The sequence below is a fragment of the Staurois parvus genome, unplaced genomic scaffold (assembly GCF_062004578.1).
Source record: "Staurois parvus isolate SC_StPar_1 unplaced genomic scaffold, SC_StPar_1.0 ptg000073l, whole genome shotgun sequence".
NCBI classification, from domain to species: Eukaryota; Metazoa; Chordata; class Amphibia; order Anura; family Ranidae; genus Staurois; species Staurois parvus.
In genome coordinates, this window is record NW_028317869.1 from 1,089,642 (window position 1) to 1,113,665 (window position 24,024).

General features: G+C 45.6%; 1 pseudogene; it reads right to left on the bottom strand.

The window, feature by feature from the left end:
• The window catches only part of LOC149469362 (NACHT, LRR and PYD domains-containing protein 3-like), a 58,715-nt pseudogene that overhangs the window by 6,999 nt on the left and 27,692 nt on the right, over positions 1-24,024 (bottom strand).

Here is a 24,024-nt window from a genome sequence, read left to right on the forward strand (position 1 = left end):
AACCCCCTCACTACCAGTGACAGAATGGGGTTCCGCTGTACACCTAGGACATACAGTATGTCATGTGTTCACTTCACTCCTTCAGCTCTCCAATACCATGTGGCCAGGTACATGAGATCTCCACACCATGGGTTTGGTTCCAGATACTTCTGGGGAACTGAGCACTAGGAGATAGGCAGAACACCAACCCCCTCACTACCAGTGACAGAATGGGGTTCCGCTGTGTACCTAGGATGTATCTTATGTGTTCACTTCACTTTACTCCTTCAGCTCTCCCATACCATGTGGCCAGGTACATGTGATCTCCATACCATGGATTTGGTCCCAGATACTTCTGAGGAACTGACCACTAGGAGACAGGTAGAACACCAACCCCCTCACTACCAGAGAACCTGTCACCTCTGCCAGGTATGATGCTTATTGACCAGCTACTATACTATATGCTCCCTTGTTCTCCCTTTTCCTAGTCTACCAATCTGCATGCTTGGATAAGGGTCTGGTATGTATTTGGGGGGAGACCCTATTCTGTTTTTTAATTTTGGCATGGGGTTCCCCTCAAAATCCCCCTTAAAATCCATACCAGATCCAATGGGCTTGGTATGGATTGGGGGGACCTCTATGCTGTTTTTTTATTATTTATTTTTTTAAACCGGCACTTGTTTTGTTTACATTCTGTTGACAGCGGGGATCCCTCTGTCAGGATGCAGCGGTCGCCTCCTCCTTAACAAGCTGCTTCCTAATGTATCTGAAAATGTTGTTAGAACTTTTTTGGATTCATTCAAATTCATTACTATGTCTATTCGGATAGATGTACGCTGCCACCTCCTCTTCACTCCCTCTCTCTGTTGGGGTCCCGCAAGGTTCTGTCCTTGGACCCCTTCTCTTCTCCATCTAGACCTCCTCCCTTGGTCACTTGATAACCTCCCAAGGCTTCAACTACCACCTCGATGCTGATGACACACAAATCTATCTTTCTACCCCTCACCTCACCCCCTCAGTCTCCTCCTCACCTCACCCCTTCAGTCACCTCCTCACCTCACCCCTTCAGTCTCCTCTCGCATTACTAACCTACTAAGCGGCATTTCGGCATGGATGTCACTCCACTTCCTCAAACTCAATCTTTCCAAAACTGATCTCTTAGTACTCCCCCCAGCTAGAGACGTGAACAATCACAAGACATCACATTTCCCAATCACTGCAGGATCACAGATTATACTTACTCTAATTCCTGAATTTTACTCTCCAGGTTAATCAGAAAGGAAAGATTAACAGAGTTCATTTGATCTTGTGAAAAGGATTCTTCAGCTTCAGCTTTGTCCTCTCCTGGACAATCTTTACTGGAAATAGTACAATACTGAAATCTAAAGCACAATAATGAGATATTAATTATCACCAAGAATGGATTACCTCTGACAACAAGAATAAAAATGTAACAATCAACATTTCCCTTCCACATTGCTGCCTTCCCTCTGACTCTACAGTCCCATACGGGATCTGATGAGGACTTTTCACTGGTGGCTTTGAGCAGTGTTTGAAGTTACACTCCAGACAAAACTTAAAGGAAGCCCCTGATATGTATACTTGATCTCCTGTCTACCTACACAGGGGTTTCTATGCATCAACAGATTCTGGAAAATCCTGGAACACCACTTTGGTTCCAAATATATAATGCAATCCAGGCATTTCCATCTCCACCCACTTCTGCAGACAATTGGCCCTCTCCAATGTTGGGATGATGATGTCACACCCCTGGCATTATTTCCATCCCCAAGATCTCTGAAAACTAAGCTTTCCCTCCATTGGCTGGACACACCCATTCCTTCCCACCAATGAATAACTGGCAGATCACACCTGACCTGGCAGGAGGAGGGTGATATGTCAGACTGCACAACTGCTGAACACTGGACAAATTCTATGAGGTGCAGACACACTGAGAAGGTCATAGAGTCTATTGCTGGGACACAATATCACAATAATGGGGGGTCTATGAAGGGAAATGTGAGGGTTTGCTGTCATTTCACCCCACTGGTCATTTCATCCCCATACAGTTTTAGGGGAACCCTCTGTATCTCTACTTATTACAAGACCCCATAATCCTTTCATGTTGGGGGTCTATTCTGTATATTAGACAATAGGAAAGGAAGACATGAAGAGGGAACCTTCTGACTTGTGATTTCCAGGGAGACAAGATTGGATTTGTAGTAGAGGAAAAAATGTCAAGGTGGAGGAATCTTAGAATCTCCAATTTCACCGACTTTTCTAAACAGAGGAATAACTCTGGGGATTCCAGGTTTCTCCAGAAGAAAAAATCTCTTTTTATTACCACTACAGGTGGAACAATTATGGTGGGACAGAAAGAGGTTGCAGACAAGGCCATGGACACAATAGAGGCCAGAAATGTATCTATAAATGTGACAGCTGGATTCACTTCTTCTTGTAGAACTCCTCCCCCTCCTTGTAAAACCCCCTTTGCTTGTGGAACCCACCCCCCTCCTTGCAGAACCCATCCCCCTTACTTGTAGAATTCCTCCCCCTTTGCTTGTAGAATCATTTCCACCTTCTTTGCAGAGTTCCTCCCGTTTACTTGTAGAACCCATCCCCCTCCTTGTAGAACCCCTCCCCTTTACTTGTAAAATCCCTCCCCCTTACTTGTAGAATTCCTCCCCTAACTTGTAGAATCCCTCCCCCTTTACTTGAAACCCCCCTTCCTTGTAGAATTCCTCTCCATTCCTTGTAGAACCCCTCCCTTTCAGATGTCCTTGATATGCAAGGTATTGGCCATAAAATGGGTATGGGGACTTGGGTACTGCCCTGAGGGACATGAATCAGTGAAAAAATAATTCAAAAAGTACAGTTATTAAAGCGGCAGTCATTTTTCATTGCTTAAAAGTACAAAACAATTGAAAAATTCCTTTAAATATCATGCCTGGGGGGGTCCCCTTAACTTCTTGCCGACCGCGCATAGCCGAATGACGGCTTCACCGCGGCCGGCCAGTTCTGAGTGGACGTCATATGACGTCCTCCCAGAACGCACTCTCCTGCGCGCCCCAGGGGGCGCGCACCCGGCGATCTCCGTGATCGCTGTGTCCTACGGACACAGCTGATCACGTGATGTGGTGAAAGGCCGATCCCACCGGCCTTTTACCACGTGATCAGCGGTGTCCAATGACACGCTGATCAGAGGGAAATGCAAGTGCCGGTTCTCGGCTGCACTTTCCTCACGCTGTCAGATCGTGAGGAAAGTACTGCCGAGAACCGGCAGTTGTCAGAGCGGGGATCGGCACCGATCATCAGGGCACTGATGATCAGTGCCCTGATGATCGGTGCCCAGCAGTGACACCCGCAAGTTCCGCCCAGCAGTGCGCCCACTAGCCCCACCCACCCGTTCCCAGCAGTGCCCCCACCTGTGCCCAGCAGTGCCCCCACCTGTGCCCAGCAGTGCCCCCACCTGTGCCACTCTGCAGTGCCACCTACCTGTGCCCAGAAGTGCCACCTACATGTGCCCAGCAGTGCCACCCACCTGTGCCCACCCACCAGTGCCACCCACCTGTGCCCACCAGTGCCACCCACCTGTGCCCACCCACCAGTGCTGCCCACCAGTGCCACCCACCAGTGCAGCCCAGCAGTGCTGCCAGTCAGTGCCACCAGTCAGTGCCCAGGGGTTGTGCCAGTCAGTGCCGCCAGTCAGTGCCCAGAAGTGATGCCAGTCAGTGCCGTCTATCAGTACCCATCATCAGTGTCACCTATCAGTGCCGCCTATCAGTGCCGCCTATCCGTGACCCCTAATTAGTGCTGTCTATCAGTGCCGCCTATCCGTGCCACCTCATTAGTACTGCCTATCAGTGCCCTTTAGTGCTGCCTATCAGTGCCCATCAGTGCCGCCTATCAGTGCCCATCAGTGCCGCCTCATCAACGCAAATCAGTGAAGGAGAAAAAATACCTGTTTGAAAAATTTTATAAAAGAAACAAATAAACTTTTTTTTTTTTTTCAAATTTTTTGCACTTTTTTTTAATTTATAGCGCAAAAAGTAAAGTGCCCAGTGGCGATTAAATACCACCAAAAGAAAGCTCTATTTGTGAGAAAAAAATGATCAAAATTTCATATGGGTACAATGTTGCATGACCGCGCAATTGTCAATCAAAGTGCGGCAGCGCTGAAAGCTGAAAATTGGCCTGGTAAGGAAGGGGGTAGAAGTGCCTGGTAGGCAAGTGGTTAAACTACCTGCAAAGTTAGACATCTGTACAATGTATAGAACCTGCTGCAGGAGGACTGAATTTAAAAAACAAAAAAACAAAATACAGAGTGTGGTCCCCCCAATCCTAACCAGGTGCTTTAGGTTTGGTAGGAAGGTTAGGAGGGAACCCACAGCGAAAATGTTTTTTTTTGTTAAAGTGCATGGGGTTCCCTCTAAAAGCCATACCAGGAACTCTTAGCTGTCTGTGAGCATCTGCCTCTTCTTCTTGGTCTTTCAGACATGATGGGGATTTATATCACTTTATTTTACTGTGTGGGATGGGATTTTGGTGCTTGGGTGCAATATGTTTGTGCACCGCACCAGGCTACCGCTATACCATGGCACCGAGCTACCGATATAACACGGCACCGAGCTACCGATATAATACGGCACCAGGCTACCGCTATAACACGGCACCAGGCTACCGCTATAACACGGCACCAGGCTACCACTATAACACGGCACCAGGCTACCACTATAACACGGCACCAGGCTACCGCTATAACACGGCACCAGGTTACCGCTATAACATGGCACCAGGCTACCGCTATAACACGGCACCAGGCTATCGCTATCACACCACACCGAGCTACCGCTATAACACGGCACCAGGCTACCGCTATAACACGGCACTAGGCTACCGCTATAACACGGCACCAGGCTACCGCTATAACACGGCACCAGGCTATCGCTATCACACCACACCGGGCTACCGCTATAACACGGCACCAGGCTACCGCTATAACATGGCACCAGGCTACCGCTATAACACGGCACTAGGCTACCGCTATAACACGGCACCAGGCTACCGCTATAACACGGCACCAGGTTACCGCTATAACACGGCACCAGGCTACCGCTATAACACGGCACCAGGCTACCGCTATAACACGGCACCAGGCTACCGCTATACCATGTCACCGAGCTACCGCTATAACACGGCACCAGGCTATCGCTATCACACCACACCGAGCTACCGCTATAACACGGCACCAGGCTACCGCTATAACACGGCACTAGGCTACCCCTATAACACGGCACCAGGCTACCGCTATAACACGGCACTAGGCTACCCCTATAACACGGCACCAGGCTACCACTATAACACGGCACCAGGTTACCGCTATAACACGGCACCAGGCTACCGCTATAACACGGCACCAGGCTATCGCTATCACACCACACCGGGCTACCGCTATAACACGGCACCAGGCTACCGCTATAACACGGCACCAGGCTACCGCTATAACACGGCACTAGGCTACCGCTATAACACGGCACCAGGCTACCGCTATAACACGGCACCAGGCTACCGCTATAACACGGCACCAGGTTACCGCTATAACACGGCACCAGGTTACCGCTATAACACGGCACCAGGCTACCGCTATAACACGGCACCAGGCTATCGCTATCACACCACACCGGGCTACCGCTATAACATGGCACCAGGCTACCGCTATAACACGGCACTAGGCTACCGCTATAACACGGCACCAGGCTACCGCTATAACACGGCACCAGGTTATCGCTATAACACGGCACCAGGCTACCGCTATAACACGGCACCAGGCTACCGCTATAACACGGCACCAGGCTACCGCTATAACACGGCACCAGGCTACCGCTATAACACGGCACCAGGCTACCGCTATAACACGGCACCAGGCTATCGCTATCACACCACACCGGGCTACCGCTATAACACTGCACTGGGTTAAATAAAAAGCTAAAACACACTGACCCCTACATTATCTATTCTATATTGTATATGACATACTCCTGACCCCTGCATTATCTATTCTATATTGTATATGACATACTTCTGACCCCTGCATTATTTATGTTATATTGTACATGACATTCTCCTGACCCCTGCATTATCTATGTTATAGTGTACATGACATTCTCCTGACCCCTGCATTATCTATGTTATAGTGTACATGACATACTCCTGACCCCTGCATTATCTATTCTATATTGTACATTGCATACTCCTGACCCCTGCATTATTTATGTTATATTGTACATGACATTCTCCTGACCCCTGCATTATCTATGTTACATTGTTCATGACATTCTCCTGACCTCTGCATTATCTATGTTATTGTGTACATGACATACTCCTGATTCCTGTATTATCTGTGTTATAGTGTACATGACATACTCCTGACCCCTGCATTATCTATGTTATAGTGTACATGACATACTCCTGATTCCTGTATTATCTATGTTATAGTGTACATGACATACTCCTGACCCCTGCATTATCTATGTTATTGTGTACATGACATACTCCTGATTCCTGTATTATCTGTGTTATAGTGTACATGACATACTCCTGACCCCTGCATTATCTATGTTATAGTGTACATGACATACTCCTGATTCCTGTATTATCTATGTTATAGTGTACATGACATACTCCTGACCCCTGCATTATCTATGTTATTGTGTACATGACATACTCCTGATTCCTGTATTATCTGTGTTATAGTGTACATGACATACTCCTGACCCCTGCATTATCTATGTTATAGTGTACATGACATACTCCTGATTCCTGTATTATCTATGTTATAGTGTACATGACATACTCCTGACCCCTGCATTATCTATGTTATTGTGTACATGACATACTCCTGATTCCTGTATTATCTGTGTTATAGTGTACATGACATACTCCTGACCCCTGCATTATCTATGTTATAGTGTACATGACATACTCCTGATTCCTGTATTATCTATGTTATAGTGTACATGACATACTCCTGACCCCTGCATTATCTATGTTATAGTGTACATGACATACTCCTGATTCCTGTATTATCTATGTTATAGTGTACATGACATACTCCTGATTCCTGTATTATCTATGTTATAGTGTACATGACATACTCCTGATTCCTGTATTATCTATGTTATAGTGTACATGACATACTCCTGACCCCTGCATTATATATGCTATATTGTACAACAGATGTTGGTTGCTCAGCAGTCACTGGTAATGGATTTTTTACAGATCAATATGCTGAAGTTTGTTCATGACTGCTGTACTCAGTAACTGCTTTAATTGCTGTGCTACAAGTGAGAGTCTAAGGACTGACCTATGTTACTGTGTACACAGGGAACAGGGTCAAGTTTACACCCCAATTTGTCCCACCCACATTTTGTCACATCGTGGCAGGCGTGCTGTCAAATTATTGTACCTTAGGTGCCCATGGCTGAACCCCACCAGGAAAAAAAATTATCTATGGCCCTGATTAGAAAACATTTTGTGACTTCTTTGCAGGTTTTTTTAGGTTTATTCAATTTTACACAAATATACAAAATATAAACCCCACAGACCATCTTTGTATTCTCCAGCCCATCTGCTTTAAGAAAATGTGAAGTTTTGTGGGGTTCAAGTGTTCCTAAACCCCCAACAGTGCAATCAGTGTGGAACCTAAGGGGTTAATCCTCTGCATTGTGTAAAAACGCTGTTTGATCCTGTCTTTTCTGATCCTCCCCTTCTTCCACAGTCCCCATTTCATCTACTGATAGCACACAGCTTCGGGAACACTCTGCACATGCTCAGTTTGGTGTGTACTGCTAGAGAGTTTATTTTTTTCTTGGGAGAGTGCATGTGATCAGCACAGAGCCAATCAGTGCTGTCCAGACAGAGAGTCAGGGGTCATGCAATCTCATAGGGCAGTGAGAGACTGAAAACTCCTCCTACAAGCTTTAACCAGTGTTCAGCTGGACACTGATATAAGTCACAAGACTGCTATATACTGCAGATGAGAAAAGGTATTCAGCAGTTTATATTTATTAAAATAATTGCATTTCCATGTTGTGTGTACTGTGGGAGAGCAGATCTGGAGAATGTGGGGTCTGGGGAGAGCAGATATAGAGAATGCAGGGTCTGGAGAAAGAGGAAATAGAGAATGCAGGGTCCGGGGTTTAGTAACACTTTCAGTAAATTTTGGTAAAATGTTATCATGTGTGTGATAAATGGTATAATTGGGTGCCAATGAAAGGGTTAATACAATATAAATAATGATTTTACCAGAAGTTGTGTATAAGGTGATATGTGGGGAAACACCATTTAGGACTGAGGAAAGCATGAGTTCCCTGGACTTCTAATAAGTGTGGTAGATGGAGAACATGTCTGATCATCACCATTATACTGTATGCAGGTTCCTGCCCATTCTCGGAGTTCAGTTAGGATATCCTCACACTCACTTACCCAACTTTCTGACTCCTGTGTAGGAATGGAAATAGGTTTTTCTGGCACTCTGGACCCACAGTGAGTGAATCAAAATCTAAAGACTGAAAACATTCTCTCTTCAAAGCTTTCAAGCAATAGTTCAGCTGCTTGGAATAATTACTGTCCATCCACAAGTGATCAGTACGTGAGCCGTACAGCTTCAACCTTGAACAACCAGACATGACGTTCCTAATGAAGTCCTCATCCTGAGTCTCATACAGACAGAAGATGGTATGAGTACGGAAAATGTAATAGTTGTTCTTCATGGCCCATTTTTTCATTGCAGGTTTGGCTCGGAGTGAGATGTGGATGCCTGTGCTCTCTGAGAATGTCTTCACCTGCTTTTCATTTAAGAGACCAAACAGGAATTGTATAGCTAATACTAAATGTGGGTAATCTGAACTGAAGCCAAAGAGTGATTCCCCTTTACAGATCTCCGGGAGGAAAGTGCCTTTCAGAAATCCAAACTTATTATCTAGCCCATAATACAAAGCAGCAAGGAACTCCTGTACACTCAGGTGGATGAAGCTGTAGCAGGTCTGGGTGCGGACGTCCCAATGAAAGATGTTCTCATTCAGAAATACAGACTCCACCTCAGACAGAGAAAGTCCATGTCTTTCTAGATCTTTCTTCTCAAATAGGATTTGTTGGTTCAGAACTCCCTGATTGGCCAGAGCACACAGCTTCTTCAGACAGGTTTGTTTCCTGCGTACAGACTGGTCCTTCTTGCTGTGATGGGTTATCAGAACCTCCAGGTATAGAAGGTAAATTAAAGTAATTGTATAACACCGAATTAATCCCAAATCTTTCTTTATTTCTTGTTTCATTACAGTGCAGACAATCCAGCATGTGATGGGGACGGCACACATGGTGTACAGAACTTCATTGTCTTTTATTATACTGAGAACCTTGTCTGCATCGTCTTTATTTCCAAAGTATTTATGGACATATTCCTCTCGATCTTCCCTTGTAAATCCCTGGATTTCCACATTGCAAGGATCATCAATGAATGTGTTAAGTTTCTCCATGGCCAGTGACCTGGTGGTGATTATCAGAGAAGACTGTTGGAGAACCTGTTTCCTGAGCAATCTTTGAAGAATTATCTCTTTATGGGTTTCTATAGTAATGTCAAGGCAAACCTCAGATGTCTCTTCCAGAGTCCACTTCAGTTCATCAAACCCATCAACTATAGTGAGAAGTTTTCTATGATTTCCAGGATCCTTCAGAATAGACAGAAGGTCATCTGAACTCGGCAGTCTGCAGTCTCTGGATAAAAGTCCCGCAAGGCTTATGTTTCCAGGGATGGTGTTGAATTCTCTACAGCTCAGATAAAACACAAAGTCAAACTTGTCTTGGTAGAGAATCCCAGAGGCCCAGTCCAGCATGATCTTCTTGGAGGTCATTGTTTTTCCAATCCCAGCAGGTCCTTGTAACACCACAATGTTAGGGATGAAACCATCTTCATCAGGGTCAAAAAGAGCCTGGATTGTGGTTGGGGAGTATTCAGATCTTTTCTCCATGATCTGTAGATGTCTTCTGCCTGAACTCCTTAGTTCTTCTTCCTTTTCCTTTTTATTCTGGTGTCCTCTTCTCATTGATAACTTGGTGTATCTTATTTGTAGATGAACAGCCTCCCCCATACAGTAGTTATAGTCTTTAATCCTCTGGTACCTCTCTTTCACAGACTTTCTGCATTCCTTTCTGCATTCTTTATGAGAGAAAGGAGAATATTTTATTCCTCATACATACATGAAATAGTATTTATAAGACAGAGTTGAAATATTGTATTCTAACTATAAATCCAAATATTAACCTTAAAAGAATATATTCCATCAAATACAGGAGGATGGTGGAAGCATGCAAACTATGTACACATCATCTAAACTACAACAGAACAAAATGTTCATCCAGAAGAAATTTCATATCAAGCATGGATGTCCTACTAACCTGATGATCTGTTGTCTTGTGTCATCTGCTTCAGTTTGACTGGAAATAAGATTAGGAAACGGATTAGTCCTGACAAACCTCTGAAATGTATAACATATTAGGAGAGTTATTAATGTATCAGATCCTCCCAGATACCATTATCCCACCAACCCTCTGGAGATTGGAGCCTCTCCTCTTCCAAATTCTACATGCAGGTGATGGGTAATGTTTTTGTCGCCTGGTAACATTTCAGCACATTGCAGTGATATTTGACCATAGTGGGGGGGACCAGAAAAGCACCCAATTCTCTTTGCAGGGTTTTACAGACACACACTTAAAATCTGGAGCCTCTGACTCCTCTTTCTGATGGCGGTTCAGGTGGATGCATGAGACACAAAGCTCAGAACACCGAACAACAGTCAAGAGGGTCCCCCAGGAATACAGCTATAAATGTAGAGGTTCTGTATAATAGGCAATAGTGCAATTGTTCTCTCAGTTGAGTGGCTTCTATCCATGTAATAGCTGTGTAATGTGTAAAGTAGAGTAAGGTGGAAAAAAGCCACTAGCTTTTGTTCCATTAGTACAAGGAAAGACTATGAGATCGCATCCTTCCTCACATGTAATACTAGATTTGTAGTTTACTTACTGCAATGTCCCTGCAGTAAACAATATGCACACAGGCTGAGGGACATATTGAGAGAGCACATTTAAAATATTTCAGGAGGACACAAGGCACACAGTTTATCTACCCACTTTAGGAAATGCCACCACAGAAATCCAAAAGGTTTACAGTTTTGGGCTATAGACACAATAGATCCACAATGGAGGGGTTCAAGTAGGGTACAACAGGTGTCTAAATTAGAGACATGGTGGGTATATGAGATGAAGTCAACCACACCATTGGCTCTTAATGTGGATATTGATATTATTTGTTTATGGACACTAATTTATGTATTTATATATTTTTCAAATAATATTTTTTAGTAGTTTCAAAATTTCAAGTGTGCATAGATGGTAAGCATCAAAATGTTTTCTAATCAGGGACGTCCATATAACATACAACACTACTAACACTTGGAAAGGAATAATTTCTCTGTTAGCAATCCAAAACTTAAGTAACGTAGTTAAACAGTAGTACAGTGGTTCAACACCAATCTGACCACGGTTTCCATATTTTATCAAAGATATCACATTTGCCTTAGCTAATGGCTAGGGAGCCTTCATATGAATAGTTCAATTTGACTAAGGCTATAGCCCCCAATGTATTAGGGGCCTGGCACTTTTTCCGTTGTGTGGCTATCAATGTTTTTGCTGAACAGTGGTTGTTAGGAACGGCGGAGGAATTTCATAAATCTTTTAGTTCAAAATGGCTAAAGCAGGATTGGACAATAACAGTGCACCTGTTGTGGCAGATATTTGCTTAAATATCACATTCCAAAAATGGGTAAGGTCTAGAATATATGCTATATGTTACCTACCTGGTCTCCAGCAGAGGGCTGAGTTCTTTGGTGAAAATTTGGACAGTTGGTAGGGAGTAAGGTACCATCTAGTGGTTCATTTTTGAAGTAATTCCCAATGATTAATGCAGTAGGGAACTTTATATGTATTATTTACTGTAAATGCCCAGAGCCATTGAGAAGGAGTAAAAGATTAATGAAGGTCTGATTCCCATTTGAGTAGTGGGGAGGATTAATAAACATAATTTTGTGTTAAAGGAGATTATAAAATAAGGAGAATTCTCTAATGTTTGAGGAGTTGGAAGAAGGATACAGTGGGGCTAAAAAGTATTTAGTCAGCCACCAATTGTACAAGTTCTCCCACTTACAAAGATGAGAGAGGCCTGTAATTGGCATCATAGGTAGACCTCAACTATGAGAGACAAAATGAGAAAACAAATCCAGACAATCACATTGGCTGATTTTGCATTTTCTGCCCGCTGCTTTGTACCGCACTGCTCCCACGGCTACTGACTCGGCTTGTCTGACCACACTCCTCCTCATCCATCCATCCATCCACCTCGCTTTGGCATATCCGCCTCTTCACATCAGGCTCTCCCCCTGCAGAAACCTCTGGCAGATCCCTCTACCATGGGAGGGTGTACTAAGGAGCCGCAACCTGGTCTTGGTTCGCTCCAAGTCCATCCCCACCATCAGGGGCCATGGTGAACCGGGACTTAAACTCTGTGCTCTGGGGAAACCTAACCAGTGGGCTGCTAGAGGTACCACCAGGCGGTTCTTTACAGTACCAAACGGCCATGACTGAGCCTGGGAGAGGACCATCCCCATTGGAAGATATATGCCAGCACCTGGCGGCCCTGACCCAAGCCGTCAAGATGCTGCAAGATGGATTTACCCATCTAGAAAACCGTATCCAGACATTGTCTGCACCTGTCGCCACCTCCCAGGGCCTGGCCTCCCCTGCCCCATTCGGGGGAATCTCCAGGACCATCCACAGGGGCTTCAGCCGCACTGCCTACTTCTGAACCCCACGTCCCATTACCATAACTCTTCTGCGGGGACCGAGCACGTTTCAGGGCCTTCCAGAACGCACGCCTCCTGTATTTCAAATTGCAGCCACGCACGTTCTCTACGGAATCAGTCAAAGTGGGGTTCATAATATCCCTGCTCCAGGATGAACCCCAAGATTGGGCTCATCGATTGATGGAGAACCACGACCCCCACCTGGAAACAGTCACAGATTTTTTTGAGTCGATGGCCATACTTTATGATGACCCGCAGCAGGCAGCCTCCGCAGAATCAGCCCTATACTCCCTTAGACAGGGCCGCCAGGCAGCAGAAGAATATGCATCGGAATTCAGACGGTGGATACAAGGTGGAACGCCGCCGCCATACGCCACCAATTTTGCGTAGGGCTCTCCGAAGCTCTTAAGGATGAACTAGCCCGAGTAGGTCTACCCGAGTCCTTGGAGGAGCTCATTGTCTTGGCCATTCAGATAGACCGCAGGCTGTGGGAATGCAGGTTTGAAAGAACCAGCCAGGGTCAGAGAACAACATGGGCACCCTTCCGGGGAACAGTCCAACCTACGCTAGAGGGGAACCGTACTTCAGAACCTATGGATACCCACGAGCCCATGCAGCTGGGACTGGCTCGGCCTTCATTATCAGCAGAGGAGCGCCAGATGAGACGGTCAAAGAACCTTTGCCTGTATTGTGGAGAAGCCGGTCACATGGTGCGTTCCTGTCCGCTGAAAGCGAGTAAGTCTGCCTCTACTTTTTTCAGCAGAGATAGAAGAAAAAATAAACAGTCCAATTACTTAGCCTTACCTATTTCCTTCCAGCTCCCAGGAAGAACCGTGGAAGTGACGGCCATAATCGACTCCGGAGCATGCAGTTGCTTCATGGACCTAAACTTTGCCCATCAGCAAAAAATTCCCCTCCAGACTAGAGAACAAGGCCTTAACATATTTTTGGCCGATGGATCGCAAATTAAGTCGGGGTTGGTGGATCAGGAGACTCCTCCTATTTCCACTATGGTAGTGGGTCTTCAGCAGGAGTTTCTCCAACTAGACGCCATAGCCTCCCCTCTTTTCCCAGTCATTCTGGGGCTTCTTTGGTTGCAGGCCCATAACCCCCAGATTGATTGGGAAACCGGTTCTGTTCAGTTCTTATCCCCATATTGTCGGGAACACTGCCACGCCTCGGGCCCCGCAGCTCCCCAATTCCTCCTATGCTCGGATGGAGACTCCAATCTAAGGCAGGTTGTCCCTTCAGCCTACCACAGTTTCTTGGACATCTTCAGCAAACGAGGGGCAGACGTCCTACCTCCACACGGAACATATGACTGCCCAATTGACCTTCTACTAGGCTCAGAGATCCCATTCAGTCAAATTTTTCCCCTGTCCGAGTTAGAATTAGGAGCTCTTAAGGAGTACATTGACAAGAATCTCCAAAAGGGGTTCATCCGCCCCTCCACTGCACCAGCAGGGGCTGGAATCTTCTTTGTAGAAAAGAAGGATAAGTCCCTAAGACCCTGCATTGACTATCATGAACTAAACAAGGTCACGATAAAGAATCGTTATCCATTGCCCCTGGTCCCCGAACTCTTCCAGAGACTTAAATCTGCAGCCATTTTACTAAACTAGATTTGAGGGGTGCGTATAATCTGGTCCGTATAAGGGAGGGTAATGAATGGAAAACGGCATTTCGTACTCAATTTGGCCATTTCGAGTATTTGGTCATGCCATTCGGACTCTGCAATGCCCCGGCCACGTTCCAACATTTCATTAATGATGTATTCAGAGACTATCTTGATATTTTTGTGATTGTCTATTTGGATGACATACTAATATTCTCTTCCTAACTCAAAGCTCATAGGGGCAATCTCCGTTTTTTGCAAGCTATTGGTTCCATCCCACATTCCTACCTGATTTGGTTGCCGAAAGTTCAGTTCCTGCCACTCAAAGCACACTCACTTTTTTTTCCACCACTAACAAGTTGCTTCAGGAAGCTATTTCAAGAGCTCAAGAAGACAACAAAAGAGCCTTCAATAGGAAGCGAAGGGGAGAACTAGTGTTGCAACCGGGGGATCAAGTCTGGTTGGCAACAACAAACCTGAAGATGTTGTGTCCTTCGAAGAAACTGGGACCGAAGTTTGTGGGTCCATTCCGAGTGAAGCAAATGATTAACAAAGTGGTGTATGAACTCGTTCTTCCAGAGACTTTCAAAATCCACCCAGTTTTCCATGTATCACTTCTGAAGCCAGCTGTGCCAGGTCCATTTCCAGATCGGGAGTCCAGACCTCCAGAGGCTATAACCATTGAGGAGCATGAGGAATTTGAGGTGGAAGCAATCCTGAACTTCCGGAAAAGGGGGGCCAGACCCAGTTTTTGATCAAGTGGAAGATTATGGTCTCGAGGAAAACTCATGGGAACCAGCTCAAAATGTTTATGCCCCCAGGCTTATCCAGGAGTTCTATCCTAGTCACCCACGGTGGAGAGTTCAGTTGGGCACCCGGAGGTTGCCCGTAGGGGGGGCAATGTCAGGAGCCACCACAATCCACAGCTCAGCGCAGGTGCACTGTGCCCGTTCATGCTAGTGTACGGGCACTAGGTCCTGGCCGGCCATGGCGGAGACAGAATCCACGAATGCGCACTTGAAGCCGTGGGTGCGCGCCTGGCACCAATGACAGCGCAGGGCACGGTATTTAAACTTCCCTGCGCTGTCAGGAGTTGCCGTTTGGTCTCCCTGTTTTCCTGATTTGCTGTTCGTGATCCCTGATTGTTGCTGACTGGATTGTTCCTGACCTTGCTGTATTCTCCTGCTCTGACCCCTGGCTTGCCTGACCTCACTCCAGGATGCCCCCTATTGAACCTGATATTCTGTTGCTGACCTGGCGTGTGACCCGACCATTTTCTGCCCGCTGCTTTGTACCGCACTGCTCCCACAGCTACCGACTCGGCTTGTCTGACCACGCTCCTGCTCATCCATCCATCCACCTCGCTCTGGCATATCCGCCTCTTCACATCAGGCTCTCCCCCTGCAGAAACATCTGGCGGATCCCTCTACCACAGGAGGGTGTACTCAGGAGCAGCAACCTGGTCTTGGTTCGCTCCAAGTCCATCCCCACCATCAGGGGCCATGGTGAACAAGCGTACCGGGACTTAGACTCCGCGCTCTGGGGAAAGCTAACCAGTGGGCTGCTAGAGGTAGAGGTTCTTTACAGTGTCCATCTAATAACTCCTATAAGCTCAGTGCATAAGGTAAAGACTGTTCATTGGTATCAGAGACGGATATTTTATTTTGGAGGTCAAGTGTATGGATATCAGAGAGCAATTTGGAGAGACGCATTTTTATTATGTTTTAGATTTAGCACTCAATTAGGATGCCTGTCATAAATTGTATGTGGGCATTCCATAGAGTGGTTGACTTTTCTATCTGGCAGATTGTTGTCCAGAGAAAGAAATTTTTGAAATGTTGGAGAAAAGTAGATTGGTACATAGGGGATTGCACAATGGAATTATTACAACGCCAAACATACATGGGAGAACAGGAGTCCTTCTCCAGGGTAATAGAGATGACAGCATGGTCTGACCAAGTGATATCATATATGGCGGAGGACACCTGTTTTAACATCCACTTATCCACAATAAACAGGTCAATACGGGAGTAGCGATTATCTCTAGCTGAGTGGAATGTAAAATGTCTCTCACTGGTGTGATGGCAGCACCAAACATCATATAATTCATCTCTATGAAGAAAAAGCAGCCAGGGAAGATCCTCTGCATCTTGCCAATGGTATGCAGTCTAGGATAGGTTGTGGTACCACAATACAATCTCCACACACACAATAAGATTACCATATTGCACCGTTGAGATTTTCAGGAAAGTTTACGGATGAATCACAATTGGTGGGTGTTAGGTACATACACTGATACTGTGGTATAAGGTTTAGTGTTAGGATCACATTGCATTTTATAAATCTGCCATCTTCACCAGAAATCATACCTTTACGTACAAAGGATACTGTATCTCTAATAGGTATTAGCGCTCCTCTCTTTTTTGCTGTAGTTGATGAAATACATGAGGAAAGTTTTTATGTGAACATTTTAGGGTAGTCTCTATGGAAATGTGTCTCTTGCACTGCTCAGACATCTGATTTATGATGTACAGCCTTTTGCCATAAAGAGCAGCATTTGGCTGGATGATTAAATCCATGAACATTAAGAGATATCCATTTCAATTCAATATTAGCCACTTCCCGTCCGCCGTTGTATATAAATGGCTGGACGGTGGCAGTGCAGGGTCGGGTGGCTGTTTATAAATGGCCTCCCCACCCCCTGCTTGTGCACGCTCCCTGGGAGCATGCAGCACCGCGATCCGGTGCCCGCTGCGTCCTTTTGAACACAGTGGAACACTGATCGTCGGACGGGACCTCTGTGCGAGGTCCCGATCATGTGATCACTGGTTGGCCAATCAGTGATCACATGCAGAGTAGTAAGCAAGATGTCACTTCTGACATCATTGATTACTAAGTGTGAAATCTGTGAATGATCACAGAGGTCACATGGTACAGGGCTATTCACAACAGTCTTGTACCATTTGACAAGCTGTGACCAATCACAGCTCACTCAGTAGTTCTCAATGGCTGCAAGAATGCAGCTAGAGAGAAGGAGAAATGATTGCTTTTGCAGCATTTATGGGTGTAAAAGCAATCAGTGTAAAAAAAAAAAATCTTCATCACCCCCCCCCCCTGACAAGTAGTATAGTGTCACCATGGTGACACTGTACTGCTAGGGTGACAAGTATGTAAAAAAGAAAAAAAAACATAGATAATATAAAAAAATGTTTAAAAATTATACAATTTTTGGTTATAAACTAATTTGGGTTTTTTTTTTGCTAAAAAGATAATGGAATACATTTTGGCCAAGATTTATTATGAAGTACTATTTATTTGCAACATTTTATAAGAAAAACACTTTTTTTCAAATTTTTGGGACATTTTCATTTACATAGCAAAAAAAATAAAAATTCCAGTGGTGAATAAATACCAACAAAATAAAGCTTTATCTGTCTCAAAAAAATGCTAAAAAAATTCATATGGTTATAGTGTTGCATGACCGCACAATTGTCAAAGTGTGATAGCGCTGAAAGCTGAAAATTGCACTGGACAGGAAGGGGGTGAAAGTGTCCGGACTGGAAGGGGGTGAAAGTGTCCGGACAGGAAGAGGGGGAAAGTGTCCGGACAGGAAGGGGGTGAAAGTGTCCGGACAGGAAGAGGGGGAAAGTGTCCGGACAGGAAGGGGGTGAAAGTGTCCGGACTGGAAGGGGGTGAAAGTGTCCGGACTGGAAGGGGGGTGAAAGTGTCCGGACTGGAAGGGGGTGAAAGTGTCCGGACAGGAAGAGGGGGAAAGTGTCCGGACTGGAAGAGGGGGAAAGTGTCCGGACTGGAAGGGGGGGAAAGTGTCCGGACTGGAAGGAGGGGAAAGTGTCCGGACTGGAAGGGGGGGAAAGTGTCCAGACAGGAAGAGGGGGAAAGTGTCCGGACTGGAAGAGGGGGAAAGTGTCCGGACTGGAAGGGGGGAAAGTGTCCGGACTGGAAGGGGGGGGAAAGTGTCCGGACTGGAAGGGGGGAAAGTGTCCAGACAGGAAGAGGGGGAAAGTGTCCGGACTGGAAGGGGGGAAAGTGTCCGGACTGGAAGGGGGGGGAAAGTGTCCGGACTGGAAGGGGGGAAAGTGTCCAGACTGGAAGGGGGGGGAAAGTGTCCGGACTGGAAGGGGGGAAAGTGTCCGGACTGGAAGGGGGTGAAAGTGTCCGGACTGGAAGGGGGGTGAAAGTGTCCGGACTGGAAGGGGGTGAAAGTGTCCGGACAGGAAGAGGGGGAAAGTGTCCGGACTGGAAGAGGGGGAAAGTGTCCGGACTGGAAGGGGGGGAAAGTGTCCGGACTGGAAGGAGGGGAAAGTGTCCGGACTGGAAGGGGGGGAAAGTGTCCAGACAGGAAGAGGGGGAAAGTGTCCGGACTGGAAGAGGGGGAAAGTGTCCGGACTGGAAGGGGGGAAAGTGTCCGGACTGGAAGGGGGGGGAAAGTGTCCGGACTGGAAGGGGGGAAAGTGTCCGGACTGGAAGGGGGGGAAAGTGTCCGGACTGGAAGGGGGGGGGGGAAGTGTCCAGACTGGAAGGGGGGGGGGAAAGTGTCCAGACTGGAAGGGGGGGAAAGTGTCCAGACTGGAAGGGGGGAAAGTGTCCGGACTGGAAGGGGGGGAAAGTGTCCGGACTGGAAGGGGGGGTAAAGTGTCCGGACAGGAAGGGGGGGAAAGTGTCCGGACTGGAAGGGGGGGAAAGTGTCCAGACTGGAAGGGGGGAAAGTGTCCGGACTGGAAGAGGGGGAAAGTGTCCGGACTGGAAGAGGGGGAAAGTGTCCAGACAGGAAGAGGGGGAAAGTGTCCGGACTGGAAGGGGGGGAAAGTGTCCAGACAGGAAGAGGGGGAAAGTGTCTGGACTGGAAGAGGGGGAAAGTGTCCGGACTGGAAGGGGGGGAAAGTGTCCGGACTGGAAGGGGGGGAAAGTGTCCGGACTGGAAGGGGGGGGGAAAGTGTCCGCACTGGAAAGGGGGGAAAGTGTCCGGACAGGAAGGGGGGGAAAGTGTCCGGACTGGAAGGGGGGGAAAGTGTCCGGACTGGAAGGGGGGAAAGTGTCCAGACAGGAAGAGGGGGAAAGTGTCCGGACTGGAAGAGGGGGAAAGTGTCCGGACTGGAAGGGGGGGAAAGTGTCCGGACGGGAAGGGGGGGGAAAGTGTCCGGACTGGAAGGGGGTGAAAGTGTCCAGACTGGAAGGGGGGGGAAAGTGTCCGGACTGGAAGGGGGGGAAAGTGTCCGGACTGGAAGGGGGGGAAAGTGTCCGGACTGGAAGGGGGGAAAGTGTCCGGACTGGAAGGGGGGGAAGTGTCCAGACTGGAAGTGGTTAAAGAATTATTAATGCAGTGATATAACATCTGATGGTACAATGATGGAAAATCACCTTAGTGCATGGAGTGGATATGCGACAAGCTGGTGTAGAAAGTTCCATCTCCTCAAGGCAGAATTTGAGATGGTAGCATTCAGTAGTAATGAAATATTCAATAAGTGTTATCCTGCTATTGTTGCGCTTTAGATAAAAAAAGATACGAATACGAGTCACTTATAGTTTAAATGTGTTCCCACCAATAATATTATTAAGGCAAAATACATGAAACAGCAAACAATGAAAATGTCTTTTGATAACAAAATCCCGGTTCTGATGATCAGCCATGTGGACAATAATCCTCCACTTGTGTAGTGAAATAGAGACTCTGGTGCCCACCAGCACATAAACACACTGCTCCTTACAGAATAGTTAGACCCCAGATAATAGGTGGTCTAAGAGCATGAGGCTGAACATATCTCTCTTGTATCATCCTAAATGGAAAAGAGGTGTCACTGACTTCAGTATCTCTCCTCCTCTTCCTCCTTTATTGTGATCCGCTCTATACTCAGTCAAAAAGGACAATACTCCAGATAGTGTGATAACGTACAAATGATTTATTATAATGAATAAAAAAAACGTACAAACTTCAAAGACATATGAGCGTGTAAGTCATAAATGCCCCTGGTGCTCCAGACAGGCGTGGGTTCCGTCAGCACAATCTCAGCCCAGCCCCTGTATTTTTTAGCAATAGCACAACAACTGGATATCAGTTATTGAGTATTTGTATTGGTATTTGTGAGTGCAGCTATGGTTTCACTGTTTGTTTTACAATTCACAATTTGTTTGGATTTTTTGGGCATTCAGCACAGTTACATAATTTTCACAATCATGAGGTATTGCCAAAGATTCCTGAGAAGATAACAAGGCTTAAGGTGAGAAACTTGTTGCAAACTAGAAACATACCGCAACGGGGATATACTGAAAAATAATGACGTTCTAAAGAAAAAAAGAGAGGCCTTAAAAAGACCAAGAGCAGTGAAACTGCAAGTATTTAGGGGTGAAAAAGTACAATGGCTTGTACTTCTTTGGAGACTGGGAGCTGTGTAGTAAGAGTTGGCACAGGTAGATCAAAAAGAGCCCTTTTAAGCATGTTGTCTTTTCTTGTTGTGCTGGACTGGATGCCATTCCAGAGACAGTGATGGTCTTAGCGAAGTGGAGAAGGAGGGCACATTCTGCTGGAGAGGATCCATAGCTGCTGGAGAGTTGAGACCTTCATCCAGGGTTGAGATTCTCTTCATGAATCCCTGATGAGCTGCCAGGAGTGTAGCTAGATAACTCCACTGATAGGTTACCTTGTTGTTTCTGAGGACCTTGGTAACTGGTTGTAGATTTCTCCACAGCTGAAGTGTATATTTGGAAAAATTCTGTAGTACTTGAAGGCAAGCTATTTTCTCAGGAAGTTGGTCAGCGTGACAAAATATTGATAGTAGTTGCTCCTTTACTTCAAAAAAATATATCCCAAGTAATACATCGCTGGGAATATTCTCAGATAGGTAAGGTTTTGGTTCCCTGTGCACTATTTATGGTAAGGTCTGAAGATAAGGATGGAATGGCTGTGAGGAAGACATCCCGCACACAATGAGGTAGTGGAGAAGATGGGATTGATTCAAGAATTCCTCTGATTTTTATGTTATTTCTTCTAGATCTAACCTCTAAATCTGCCATCTTTCCTTTCAGCCAGGTTATATCTTCCTCTTGTTCTGCACTTGCATCCACAAGTGAATTAAATGATGTTGTAGTTACACTCATTTTATCCTCCACATGGCTGATTCTACCTCCTAGCCCATGTACCTCAGCTTTATATTGGTGCAAACGTGAGAGAACATCTGACTGTATTGAGGCTCTCATTGGTAACAGCGTTTCTTTGAGCACGGTATCTGACATAGGCTGATCAGTGGTTGTAAAAGAAGCAAGGGGGCAGGGATTTCAGTATCCTTAAAATTCTGCTTAGAACCACCTCTCACCCCAGACAGCTCTCTCTCATCATAGTTGGTATTTGTGTCTTTCCTGGGTTTGGACTTTCTCAGGGCTGCAAATGTCCGGAGAACAGGATCCAGACTGTCCTGTAGATAGAGCTGTGTCTTCTGAAGCATCTGATGTTTCTAGCAGCAGAGGAGAAGACATTAGAGGAGTGGTATCAGCCGGTGGGCTTTGGGAGCCACAAACATTTTGTTGTAACCTCCTCTGAGTGGCCAGAAAGAACTTTATTAGTCATTTTTAGGTGTTGGAGTATCTCAGCAGCATCTGAGCATACTGCTATACAGAGCGGAAGGTTATGGCTCCCGTGGGTGCAATAGAGAGGTGATGTGGGTGCCCTGGAGGTTGGATTCCTCAGGAGCCTGACAGAGCTTTGTCAGCAAGCGGCCATACTACATGCCAGTAGCCATGCTCCCCAGTTGATTTATTTTTGTATCCAACCCTGGTCTTTTATTTTTACTTTCATTGTATTTCAAAAAGTATTATACATCTAAATGAAGTTTTATTACATACATACATTGTTATATATAACAGGTTTTTTAACTTTGTCTATTATTTTTTATTTATTGTCAGTATTTCTTTGTATGTATCAATTTACATTACATTACATGGAGTTGGTTTCCCTTTTTCTCCATCCCCCCCATTTTTAAATTTTAATTATGTTTAAAGTTATTGACTAATCTTCTGCTTTTTGATTTTTCTTTAGATATCTTTGTATTGTCCGTTTTTAGGTCTATAGTTTCCCATGAATTATATATTTTTCCAACCATGGCACCACATGCCTGGAGTTTGCATGTTCTCTGGATTTTCTGATTTCCTCCCACACGCCAAGACACGCTGGGAGGTTAAGTGGATCCTGCCTACATTGTCCCTAGTATGTGTATGTATGAATGTGAGTTAGGGCCCTTAGATTGTACGCCCCTTGAGGGTTAGGGACTGATGTGAATGTACAATATACTGTATATGTAAAGCGCTGTGTAAATTTATGGAACTATACAAGTACCTGAAATAAATAATAAAATAAAAACGTTCACACTATTTATTGAAGGAGTTAATTGTCTTCTTGCTGTGTTTTTGGTTACTATACTGTCATGCTTCTGTGAACATTGATTCAGCACCAGGTTTTGCCTCCTATCCCAGTTGCTCGGGCTCTTGCCTATCCGCCCTGAACCTAGGCATCATTAAGTCATTGCACCTGTGTGTTAGTGTTTTAGCAACATGTCTTCACATAGAAGCCAGACCAACTCGGGTTCCTGTGGTGTTTACCGCCGTTTGAGCATTCTCATATCCAGTGTGTACCGCGTGTCCTTCCAGCATGCTATTTGGTTGCACTGTGCCTGCACGGGTGTGTTAGAGAACCGCAACCTGGGGGGCTGCCATGCAGCACAACATCCACCCCTCCAGTGGCTCTGGTAAATACTGGGTGGCTCCTTAGATCCTGCAACTCGGATGCACCCCCATTTGCATGCAGTCAAACTGCTCCTGTGAGGATCAGTACACTTGTTTAGTTGTTTAAATTGGCACACTAGATATTGAGTTACAGTCCCAGGTGGTCTTACCCTCTGATCATGACATATACTACGGTCGTCTGTACATTACGATAAGCATATTATATTTATCTTTCATTGGCATTAATAGGTTTACAGGTATATATCTGAATGGGGGGGCATAATATTCAAGTCTTTTATCTACCACTTATTGTCTGTGTTGTTATAGTTAAACGTTTGGCTGCTTAAGTTTACCTATTAAATTACTGTGAGAATTCATATACCTCTTTTTTTATACTTGGGATAATGGCTGATGAACTCCATTTAAATGGCGGCAGTATACAATGGCATTTCCTTGTCCTACAGGTTAGTGTTGATGAATTATATATGTTCTCATCCATGGGAAAATGGCCACTGAACTTCAAAATGGTGGCCGTATAAGTTATTATTAGCTTGTTATTTGTTTTTGCATCCATGAGAAAATGGCCTCTGAACTTCAACAAAATGGCGACTGTATACTGTGTACATTGGTTTTGATCAATGGGGAAAATGGCTGCCGGACTTTGGCAATATGGCAAATGAATACAGCTCCATTCATTGTGATTGTCATTTTTTTATATATAGTAGACATTTGGTAATCAGCACTCTTAGACTGGTGAAGATGCGGGGTGTCAAACTGGCAGCCCTCCAG